Source organism: Cricetulus griseus, chromosome X (assembly GCF_003668045.3).
Source record: "Cricetulus griseus strain 17A/GY chromosome X, alternate assembly CriGri-PICRH-1.0, whole genome shotgun sequence".
Lineage (NCBI taxonomy): Eukaryota > Metazoa > Chordata > Mammalia > Rodentia > Cricetidae > Cricetulus > Cricetulus griseus.
This window is the reverse complement of record NC_048604.1, coordinates 67,449,156-67,459,966: the sequence shown is the minus strand read 5'-3', so window position 1 is coordinate 67,459,966 and position 10,811 is coordinate 67,449,156. Positions and strand designations below refer to the sequence as shown.

At 38.9% G+C, this 10,811-nt stretch overlaps 1 pseudogene; it reads right to left on the bottom strand.

Moving 5' to 3' along the window:
* Positions 1–7,043: 7,043 nt before the first annotated feature.
* Positions 7,044–8,433, bottom strand: LOC100754483 (annotated as a pseudogene).
* Positions 8,434–10,811: the final 2,378 nt, after the last annotated feature.

The window sequence follows — 10,811 nt, the reverse complement described above, 5'->3', positions numbered from 1 at the left end:
GAGCTGTGGGAGGGAATTCAGGGGAAGATAGATAAAATTAATTGTCACTTGGGGGGTAAAATGGAAAACTAACACAGTAGAAACTTTCTAAAATATATACATAGATGAAGGTGATCTAAGTAAAATCACCAAATAATGGAGGACACAGTGTCCTAACGGACTATCTCCTATCACCAAACAATGCATCCAGTACCAAAAGTGGGTTACTTCTAATTGAGTTCTTGGCCAAAGGAGCCCCATGGAAATCCCCAAACAGCCTAGGTTGTTGACAAGACTATAGGTTATTCTCCACAAACTCACACCAAGGCCCCATTGCTAAAGACAATACTTCCACAACCCATTAAACATGGAGAAGTCCAGCTGGTGCCTACATAGAGCCTTCACCCTGTGTGCTGGCATCTTTGATGCAGGAAGGTACTCTGAATGCTACCAAAGGAGAAACATAAACACCAACCCAGCCACAGACCCTTTATCTACAGTGCTGTGGTGCCTGCAAGATAGGCTATTGCAATGATGGCACAAAGTTTGTGGGAATAACCAACCAATACCTGATTTGACTTAAGGTCTACTCCATGAGATAGAATCCATACTTGACACTGCTTGGGTGACCAAGAACCTGAGACTGCATAGCCCAGAGACCTTGGGTTAAATGAAATAATACTGGCCTAAAAAAAAAGAAAAATGTAATGATAAAATGACTTCTAATGATTGTCTCCTATATTCATACATCAGTGCCTTGTTCAACTATTATCAGAGAAGTTTCCTCCTGCAGCACATGAGAAAAAACAGAGACCCACAGCCAGACATTATGCAGAGAGTGAAAGACCTTGGAACGCTCAGCACTATACAGGATGTCTCCCTCACAGCTCAAGGAACTCTGTAGAAGAGGAAGCAGAGAGAACGTAAGAGCCAGAGGGAATGGACGAAAGTAAGGCCTTCTATATCACTATGATCAAAGCTCATATGAACTCACAGAGACAGAAGCAGCATGTACAGGGCCGGCAGACAGTGGGTCAGTACCAGATGCTCTGTGCATATATTATGGCTTCCAGTTTGGTGTTTTATGGGATTCCTGAGTGAGTGAATGAGTGAGTCTCTGATTCTTGTATCTTCTGTTATGCTCTTTTTCCTTCTGTTGTTTCATCTTGTCCAACTTCAATGTGATAGTTTTTGTTTTATTTTGTTATACTTTTTGAAAAAGGAATGAATAAGTGAATGAAAAACTAGCCACTAGGGTAAAGGTTAACAACTGAACTGCCATTTATATGTACTGGGAGAAGGAAAATCAGTTTTCTCCAGTGAAGTGACACTGGGTTATGTCAACCACTCCATCTTAAGGAGTAGTTGACCAACAGTAATGAACACTGCTGTTTGTTGTTGTTGTTGGTGGTGGTGGTGGTGGTGGTGATGGTGTGTGTGTGTGTGTGTGTGTGTGTGTGTGTGTGTGTGTGTGCGCGCACTTTTACTTGGTTACAGTTTGTTTCTGTTTTTATTCTTTATGAGCATGAATTTATTTGGTTTTCTTGGTTTGGGGGGGGATTTGTTCTAATGGATTTTTGTTTTTTGAGAAAGAACTTATAAAGTTGGGTGGGTAGGGAAGGGGAGAGGATCTGGAAAGCCTTGAGAGAGGGGAAAATATGATCAAAATGTATTTAAAGTTAAAAATAGTTTTAAATAATAAAATATAATAATAATAACAAAAAGCATAAACTAAAAAATAGATCTTTTTTCATACAATTTATACTGATTACAGTTTCCCTTCCCTCTTCTCCTCCCAGTTTTTCGCTACCTCCCCTTCCATCCAGATCCACCTCCTTCCTGTCTCCTATTAGAAAGCAAACAGGCATTTAAGTGATAATAATAAAATAAAATATGAACTTAATAATAAGCAAACAAATTGGAATAAGACAAAGCAAAGAGAAGTAAAAGAGCCCAAGAAAAGGCCAAAGAAGCATCAGAGACACATCTGGGAATCCCATAAAAACACAAAAACAGAAGCCATAATATATATGCAAAACTTTTAGGGTTAAATAAATAAATAAAATAAAAGTGAAAATAATGAAACCAGAAAAAAGCTCTGGCATGATACTATCAGACAAGAAACCTCCAAAGATGCCATTTAGTTCATTTTTTTTTATTGGCCCTCTACTGACGGACATGGGGCCTACCCTTAAGAGTAGTTTGTTTTTGCAGTGAGGCTCCCTTGGAGAAAATTAAATTTTCATTTTCAAGTGGTTATCAGTTGGAGGTAATGGAGGAGCAGGAAGATTGAGTCAGGGGAAGAAAAGAGGAGAGCAGGATGAGAGATACCATAACAGAGGGAGCCATTATAGGTCTGAGGAGAGATCGGGCACTAGGGAGATTTCCAGAGATCTACAAGGATGACACCAACTGACAATCTAGGCAATGGTGGAGAGGATACCCTAAATGCCTTTCCCCTATAATGAGACTGATGACTGTCTTATATACCATCCTAGAGCCCTCATCCAGTAGCTGATGGAAACAGAGGCAGACACGCACAGCTAAACACTGGGCTGGAACCCGTTGCAGAGAGGGAGGAATGAAGAACAAAGCGATCGGGACCAGGCTGGTGAAACCCACAGAAACAGCTGACCTGAACAAGGGGGAGCACATGGACCCCAGACTGCTGTCTGGGAGGCCAGCATGGGACTGATCCAGACCCCTGAACGTGGATGTCAATGAGGAAGCCTCAGTACTCTATGGGGCCCCTGGTAGTGGATCAGTATTTATCCCTGGTGTAAGAAGCGACTTTGGGAGCATTTGGAGGGCATTACCCTCCCTGGGGAGCAGAGGGGGGTGAGGTGGGGAGCGGGTGGGGAGCTAGGGGAGGGGAAGGAGAGGGAGAAGGGATTGACATGTGAAGCAGGATTGTTTCTAAAATAAAAAACTTAATTAATTAAAAAAAGAAAAGTCCAAATTCAGCCTACAGGGCTACTGGCCAATACTGCCATAGAACTAACCTAATGCTATGACTCACCTTGAAGGAACTAGTGTCTAGTCAGATGCAATAACCCACTCAGAATCTAGCAAAAATCACTATAAATGTATTGAGAATGAATACTTTAAATTTAGCCAACTCTCTGCAGTAAGATTAATCTATCAAGAATCATACTTTTCCTATGGGGCAACATCAAGAACTTGCTTAAGTATTAGTTACTGGGGGTTTGTTTTTAAATTAATAAAACCCATACAGTTTAATAACCAAGTCAATTTTTTAAACTTAATGAAGATACAACAGAATCAAAACACTTCAAATAAGTACACTCATTACCCACTCCATCAATTCATTTAAGTCATACCATGTATAGCATATGAAAAATACATTTAGAAGTGAAATTACCTTAAACTTATGACAATGTTGTACATTCATGTGCATGTTCTAAAATCTTGCGGTTCATATTGAGCCACCAGCAATATCTGATGTATAAATTTTCAGAACAAGCGTTTTGGATTCAGCATTTTACTAGTACAATTCAATTACCAATATATAGAAATGTACAGTGCCTAAATATTAGAATAAGAACCATTATTCTCTTCGGTGTAAAATAAGTAATGCATAGTCTACAGGGGCAGTGAGATTAGTAATTCTGTAGGTTGTATTTCTTGACATAACATCCCAGTGTGCAACAATACGAACAACTTTGTTGAGGCCATGTTTTATTTGCTACTTAATGGACAAAAAGCAATATAATTTAATTTCAAGTATTTTCTTGAATTCTCATAATTCTCATAAGAATTATGAAAATTTGAAAAGAGGATGTTAAATCACTCAAACTTTAAATATATCTTAACACAATCTCATTTATACAAAAATACAAGTTAAATATAAACATTAAGCAGTCATGATAATTTTATTCAAATCTGTTTTATGTGATTTGTGGTTACATATGAAAGTTTCTTGGTTTGTGAAAAGATCAACACCAGATTGAGTTACTGTCTATTAGTCAAGTCTTCAACTCCATCAAAGACCCCAGAAGGATATAATATTACATGACTAAACAAGAAGGACATTGCTAGCAACTTCCAAAACTCTAGAAGTTACAGAGACATCTGTCTGCCTGAAAAATCACCCAAAGGTCTTCTGCAGTCTTGAGGCATCCATCTTCAGCCTGCAGGGCTATAGTATTTGGTAGACTTTTCAGTGAAGCAGGAAATTTGAAGGGCTTTCCTGCCTATATTGGCAAAATTTATCAGTTGCTTTCCTCTATGTCTTGCAGAATGTCTGGCAGTTTCTTCTGTGAAGCAGTAACCTGAAGGACCATCCTACCTTGTTTTGGCAAAGTTTAGCAGACATTTTCCTGTGGGTCCTGCATGTCCAGTTTATACAGCATACTGTCAAGCAGTCTAGGTAAGATCAGTTTCTTGCTCAAATGGCTAGCCTTCCCACATTGAAGGCAAACTCCACAATGAGTTTCTTTGATGCCCATCATCCTCTTTGAAGTAATTGGTGCTGCAAGGAACAGACTTATCTCACTGTAGAGAAAAGTCTAAGTTCTTAAAACATTTTAAATGTCATATTCTGTAGGTCTTTGAAGTGTTTGAAGATTACCTATCTAATTGAAATATATCTGTATGCCTAAGAAAAACTAATATGGCTATAAGTTTGACTATTATAGATGACTAACTAGTAATCTGTATTTTAAATTATATATTACATTTTAAATGAGCTGCATAAACATAATACCTTAAACAAAAGTAGAGATATACATACAGTATAATAAAATTGACCTTAAATTTGTATCAATAAAGCAAAATGCATACCAATGTAAAGTATTTTAAGATAAACAGTTGTTTTGTGGATTCAATAATCTACCCCTTTCTATCATAATAATCTACCCTTTCCCCCATCATTTCTATATCATATCCCCCTTCCTTCTTTAGAAAGAGATTGACTATGACCATTAGCCATTTATAACCAAACACCCTTAAATGAACACAAAGATTCATAAACAATATTTTGGGAATTTGGGCATAGTTTTCTAGACTGCGTTCTGCTGATTAGGGGTACTGGTAATATTATGGGGACCCTGAGAAAAATTGAGATAATGGTCAAGTCCTGGGAACACTAGCTATATATAACCTTTGTTGATAGATATCACCTGCCAAGATTCAGGTCTCCCTTGATCAAACCTGCAGCCTCTTGTTTCTTGTAGAAACAAAAGAAAAATCACTTCTCCAAAGCAATGCATCTTTTTAAGTTCCATTTTAAAAATATATTTTTGGCCAGATGTTGGAGGCACATGCCTTTAATCCCAGCACTCGGGAGGCAGAGGCAGGTGATCTCTGTGAGTTTGAGGCCAGCCTGGTCTCCAAAGCGAGTGTCAGGATAGGCTCCAAAGCTACACAGAGCAACCCTGTCTCGAAAAACATACATACATACATACATACATACATACATACATACATACATACCTTTTGTTTTAAAGTTAAGGCATTTTAAAAATATTTAGGTTGGTATATTTTATCAGTCTCTCTTTTAATCCCATGTCTCTCTGAAGCTGTCTCTTGTGCAACAGCCATCAAAATATTCTAAATCAACACAATAACATACAGGATCCAGACTCCTTATATATTTCCCATATCTACATGTCTTATCCTTTTTTTATTATTTTATTTCTTCCTTTAAAGACTTTACTATATCATTTTAAACTATTCATTCATTATTATAATTGTCAATTCCCTTTTTATTTCTTTCTTAAGCCTGCACACATTGTAAAACACATTATAAGCTATTTAGAGGTTTTTCTATTTGAACCTCTTTTTACTGTGTATCATCTTTTAGCCTTTTTTGTCTGCATGATCAAAAGCTAAATCCACCATGTAGTGTGCCGCAAAGGATTGGAGATACCACTATGTACCGTGGCAAGAATCCACCACACTGTGGTCAAGTCTGCATGCTGTGGTGTCTTTGTACCATGGCCTGCATGAGAGAAACAACTAGGAAGTTGTTTTTGGCTCAAAGGGTGTCTAGAAGCGCCCTTTTAAGCTCTCAGGCTTTATGTGGATGTACGTGCACTGCCAGATGTAAACAGAGGCTTTTCCTCTGTCCCTCCCACTCCTGCAGCCACTCCGAAATAATCATTCAGAGACTTATGTTAATTATAAATGCTTGGCTTATGGCTCTGGCCTATTACTAACTATTTCTTTCATTTAAATTAACCCATATTTCCTATCTACGATTTGTTGTACGGTTTGTGGTTTGTTATCTCATTTTTTACATGTCTTGCTTCCTTGGTAGCTGACTGGTGTCTCTCAGACTCCACCCTTTTTTTCCTGTATCTCTGCTTGAATTTTGTGCCTCCATGTATCTCACCTTGCCACAGAGCAACACATATTCACAGAGTACAGAAAGATGTCCCACTCACTGCATTTAAATGTAAGAGCTAATTAGTAATAACCTAAGCCATGGGCCAAGCATTTATAATTAACATAAGCCTCTGAGTGATTATTTGGAAGTGACTGCAGGACTGGGCAAGACAGAGAAAAGCCTCTATTTACATTCTGTGCCCAGATATAGAGACAATCCATGAAAGTCTTAGATCAGGACATTTATTAAGGGATGAAATGGAAATAACACACTCATGAATACAGAATGAAGTGGTGACTCTGCCTCTTTGTCCACCAGGGAGGGATGGGGAAAAGCTCTGAACCAGGTCACAAAACCATGGAGTCAGGAAGCCCTTCACATCCAAGAGAGCACACAAAGCTCCCTTGCTTCTTAAGGGGTCACAAATCCTCAGAGAAAACATCGTCCATCGGGCTGACCCACTCCATTCCATTGGTTATTAGACTGAATGGCCAAATTTCCACAAGTGTTTCCTAATTCATCTAAACACTGGAAAAAATTAAAAGGGCAGTATATCCATAAACCAACCATCTGTATGTAGTGTATCGTAAAACACAAAGAAACTCACACATCTGTACAATGAACATGCATGACATACACGCAAGTGCATACATGCCTACATGCCCAACAACCAGGCTGAACAAAGCCTAATGAGGAGCAACATCCAGTTCAGGTCTCAGCTATGTGGTTTTCTGACTTCATCAAATGAGTAGCTTTTTGTCACCTTTCTAGTCTTGAAAATGGTATGAAGAAAAGATTGTGACCATATTCCTCAAGGTCTCCTTTTCCTTTTACAAGTGTAACAAAATACCCTACTTGTGTGCTATATAAAGGTAACTGGCACCTTTTTGACCTTTTGTTGGAATCAGCAACTGGGTCCTTAAAGGCATTAACCACAAGGGCCATTGGTTACAATATAACTGAATGTCTTCTCATTAACTTCTTTAGCAAAGCTCCACCAAAATGGAAAGAAACATCGCTATACTCCATTTTTGTTTCATTCCCTCTGCAATCTCCTATAAAGTATTAATATTCGCTGTATCTCCCTGAATAACTCTAAGATAAGGAGGCAGAAACTTGTAGTCCTTTGAATTCTCAGTAACAGGAAATTTCTTACCCAAAATACTGGAGACCTTTAATACAGTGTCAAGACAATGTTCAGAATCAGATCTAATGATAAGTGGTGCCTCTCTACTTTTGATACTTTTGATATTACTTTTGATATTAAATGTCTTGGGCCTTGACTCCACATTTTTTCACACACTTTATAAATGCCATAGCTCTGCTGACCATAGACACAGGCTGTGTTATTATGTGTTCAAAGGTATCTTTTTCAAAGTCTTTCCCCCAAGTTGGAACAGAATGGTATGGGACAGATCTTGTATCCTGTGGTATTATAGTAATTTCTAGTACTGTAACTGTTCCTTTGAAGTTAACCAAATGAGCAGGTGCCCCTTCCCCAGCAGTCTCTTGTAAAGAGACTCCTCTGTAGTCAAAACCATGTAACTCTGATTCCAGAACATTCAAATTACCAAAAGTTTCTAACAAATATTTGACCAGTATTTTCTTCTGCTATCTAAACCTTGTGGCCACTATGACTGGATACCAGGACTGAACAAGAATAGTCTCAATTTTGTGTATAAGAAGGTAGCACTCTGGGCCTGTGTTTCCACTGCAAAGAGGTTGCTTTAGGATGACAGACCCTTTGGGAACAGCCTTTCCTTTGATGGGACATGACTATCTAGTTCTCATGAACAAATTCCACCCCTTCTCATTAAAGACATCATCTTGGGCATGTTTTTTGTATACTTATTTGGCTTACTGGATTTTCTCTTTGGCCACTATTTTGCCTTTAAGTATTTATTAAGAATGTAGCAAAACCCATAAAATTCTGTTTCCTCATATTTCACTTTCCTTACATTGGAGTTTTCTGTTTCTTTTCATGGCATTTGAAACGGAAATGAGCTTTGCTTGCCTTGGCTGGGTATTGTCTTTAGAGAGTCATCTTGTATGAGTCAGTCAGTGGCAAGCAGGATATTGCACTCTGATTCTGTCACAACATTCATCTCTGGCTGGAGCAGAGGCTCAGCACTGTGTACAGCTGAGAGGGAGAAGAAAAATGAGCTTTGCTGTGCTTGATTGCTTAAGTCAACATCCTTCTACCAGGTTTTGGGACAAAGTCTCCCATGTAAGTTGGTCTTCCTGCTTCAACCTCCTGAATGCTGTACTTCTTTTCCATTATCTGATTGCATTTCTTTATGATTTTTAAAATTACATTTATTTATGTATTCATGTATTTCTTTATGCCTTTATCTGTTTATTTTGTGGAGGGGGCTCAAAAGCCCCTGCATGTATAAGCAGATCAGAGGGCAACTTATTGGAGTCATTTCTTTCCTTCAACCATGTGGGTTCTGAGACTCAAACTCAGAATAGAGTTCCATTTTATGGGGATGAGGATACTCTATCAAAGAAGACAGACGAGGCAGCCAGGGAGTGACAACAACAATCATCATCATTATCATTATCATATCAACACTAAAGTTCCCTTTCATTTTTGTGTATCTATAATCGCCTTACTTCAACATTAATCTTACTATATCTTTGGATCCCTATATTCTTGTCTGGAGAATAGTTTCCTCCTCCTCTTTTTATTTTTCTAAAAACAATACTGGAGTCTGATCCTAGATGTAAGGATTTGGGCATTATGCTGACCTGCCCCTGTCGCAAGGCAGAATGTACCCAGGCAGTACCCTGATCAGACCAGGGTTCCATGACTACTAGTCTTCACGCAGATGCAAAGGACCCCTTTAAAAGAAAGACCCCCCCCACCCACTTACACTGTCTTTTCCTCTGTTTTTCCTGCTGTTCCCCTGTCCTCTCTGTCTCTGTGTCTCTTTACCTCTTTTCTCTTTCTTTCCCCCACTTTCCCTTTCTAATAAAACTTCTCACTTAAGCTCTGTCTGCCTGGCATGTTTGTCCCCTGCTTTAGTCACCCTCTCCTGCTATGGCATCTGCCAAGGTTCCACACACACTTTATCATATAGGCCCTTATGCATGCTAGGTAAATGCTCTAACATTGAGCTGTATCTCAGCCTTGATTTTTACTTTTTATTTTGTGATAGGGTCTCACTGAGTTGTCCAGGCTGGTCTTGAACTTGTGATTCTCCTGACTTGCAAGAAACTGGAAATGTATGCCAATGCCATCAGGCCCAATTCCACTTCTACAAATAAGAGAGAACATGCAGTGTTTGTGTTTCTGGACCCGAGTTGCCTCACTCGATATGATCTTTCTAGCTCCACCCATTTACCTGCAGAGTTCATGATTCCATTTTTCTTTACAGCTGAGTAGTATTCCATAGTGTATATGTGCATTTTCATTACCCATTCACCAGTTAAAGGACACTAAGGTTGTTTACAGTTCCTAGCTATTGTGAATAGATCAACAGTGAACGTTGCTGAGTAAGAAACTGTAGAATAGGATGCCCAGTCCTTTGAACATATATGCCAAGGCAGGGTGTCGATGGAAGTTTCTGTCCCCCCTGATTCTGCAGCCATTTAGTGCCAAATAAACATACAGAGGCTTATATTAGTTATAAACTGTTTGGCCTATTGCTCAAGCTTATTATTAACAAACTCTTAAACTTAAATTAACCCATAATTCTTATGTATGTTTAGCCATGTGGCTTGGTGCCTTTTCTCAGTAAGGCATTCTCATCTTGCCTTTTCTTCATCTGGCTGATGATTGTATCTCTCTCTTTCCTTTTCCCAACATGCTCTTCCTCTGGTAGCCCCATCTATACTTCCTGCCTGGCAACTGGCCAATCAGCATCTTATTAAACCAATATGAGCAACAAATCTTTACAGTGTACAAGAGCATTATCCCACATCAGAGTGGTATAGCTGGTTCATATGGTAGGATTGCTTTTTAGCTTTTTGAGTGTTCCACGAATATTTCTATAATGAATACAACAGTTTGTACCCTCCACACATGAATAACTAATTAAGAAAATGCTCCACAAACTTGCTTACAGGTCAATTTATGGAGGCATTTTCTCAATTAGTGTGGCTGCTCTTGGCCACTAAGTCCGAGTATTGGGCGAAAGCCTGGAGATTTGGATGAACCACAAGACTCCTGGTCCTTTTCTGAGAGAATGTCTCTCTCCTTTATTGTGAAGCAGCCTTATATACAAATTTTAAAAAACCCAGGGTCAAAGGGTTCACAACAGGATATTGATCCCAGTGGGGTGAGGTCAGGCAAACAGGAGGTACCTGTGGTTATGCTGGAAAACAACTCTAGGGACCCCATGGGGGATGGGTTCCAACATCTCCCCCTTCTTTATATATAACAGAACAGTTATCAAGGAAGAACTATAAGATTTTAACCATTCTATCTTAGTGTGTTACTATATCTATCTTCAACTCCATCAAAGACCATACAAGGATA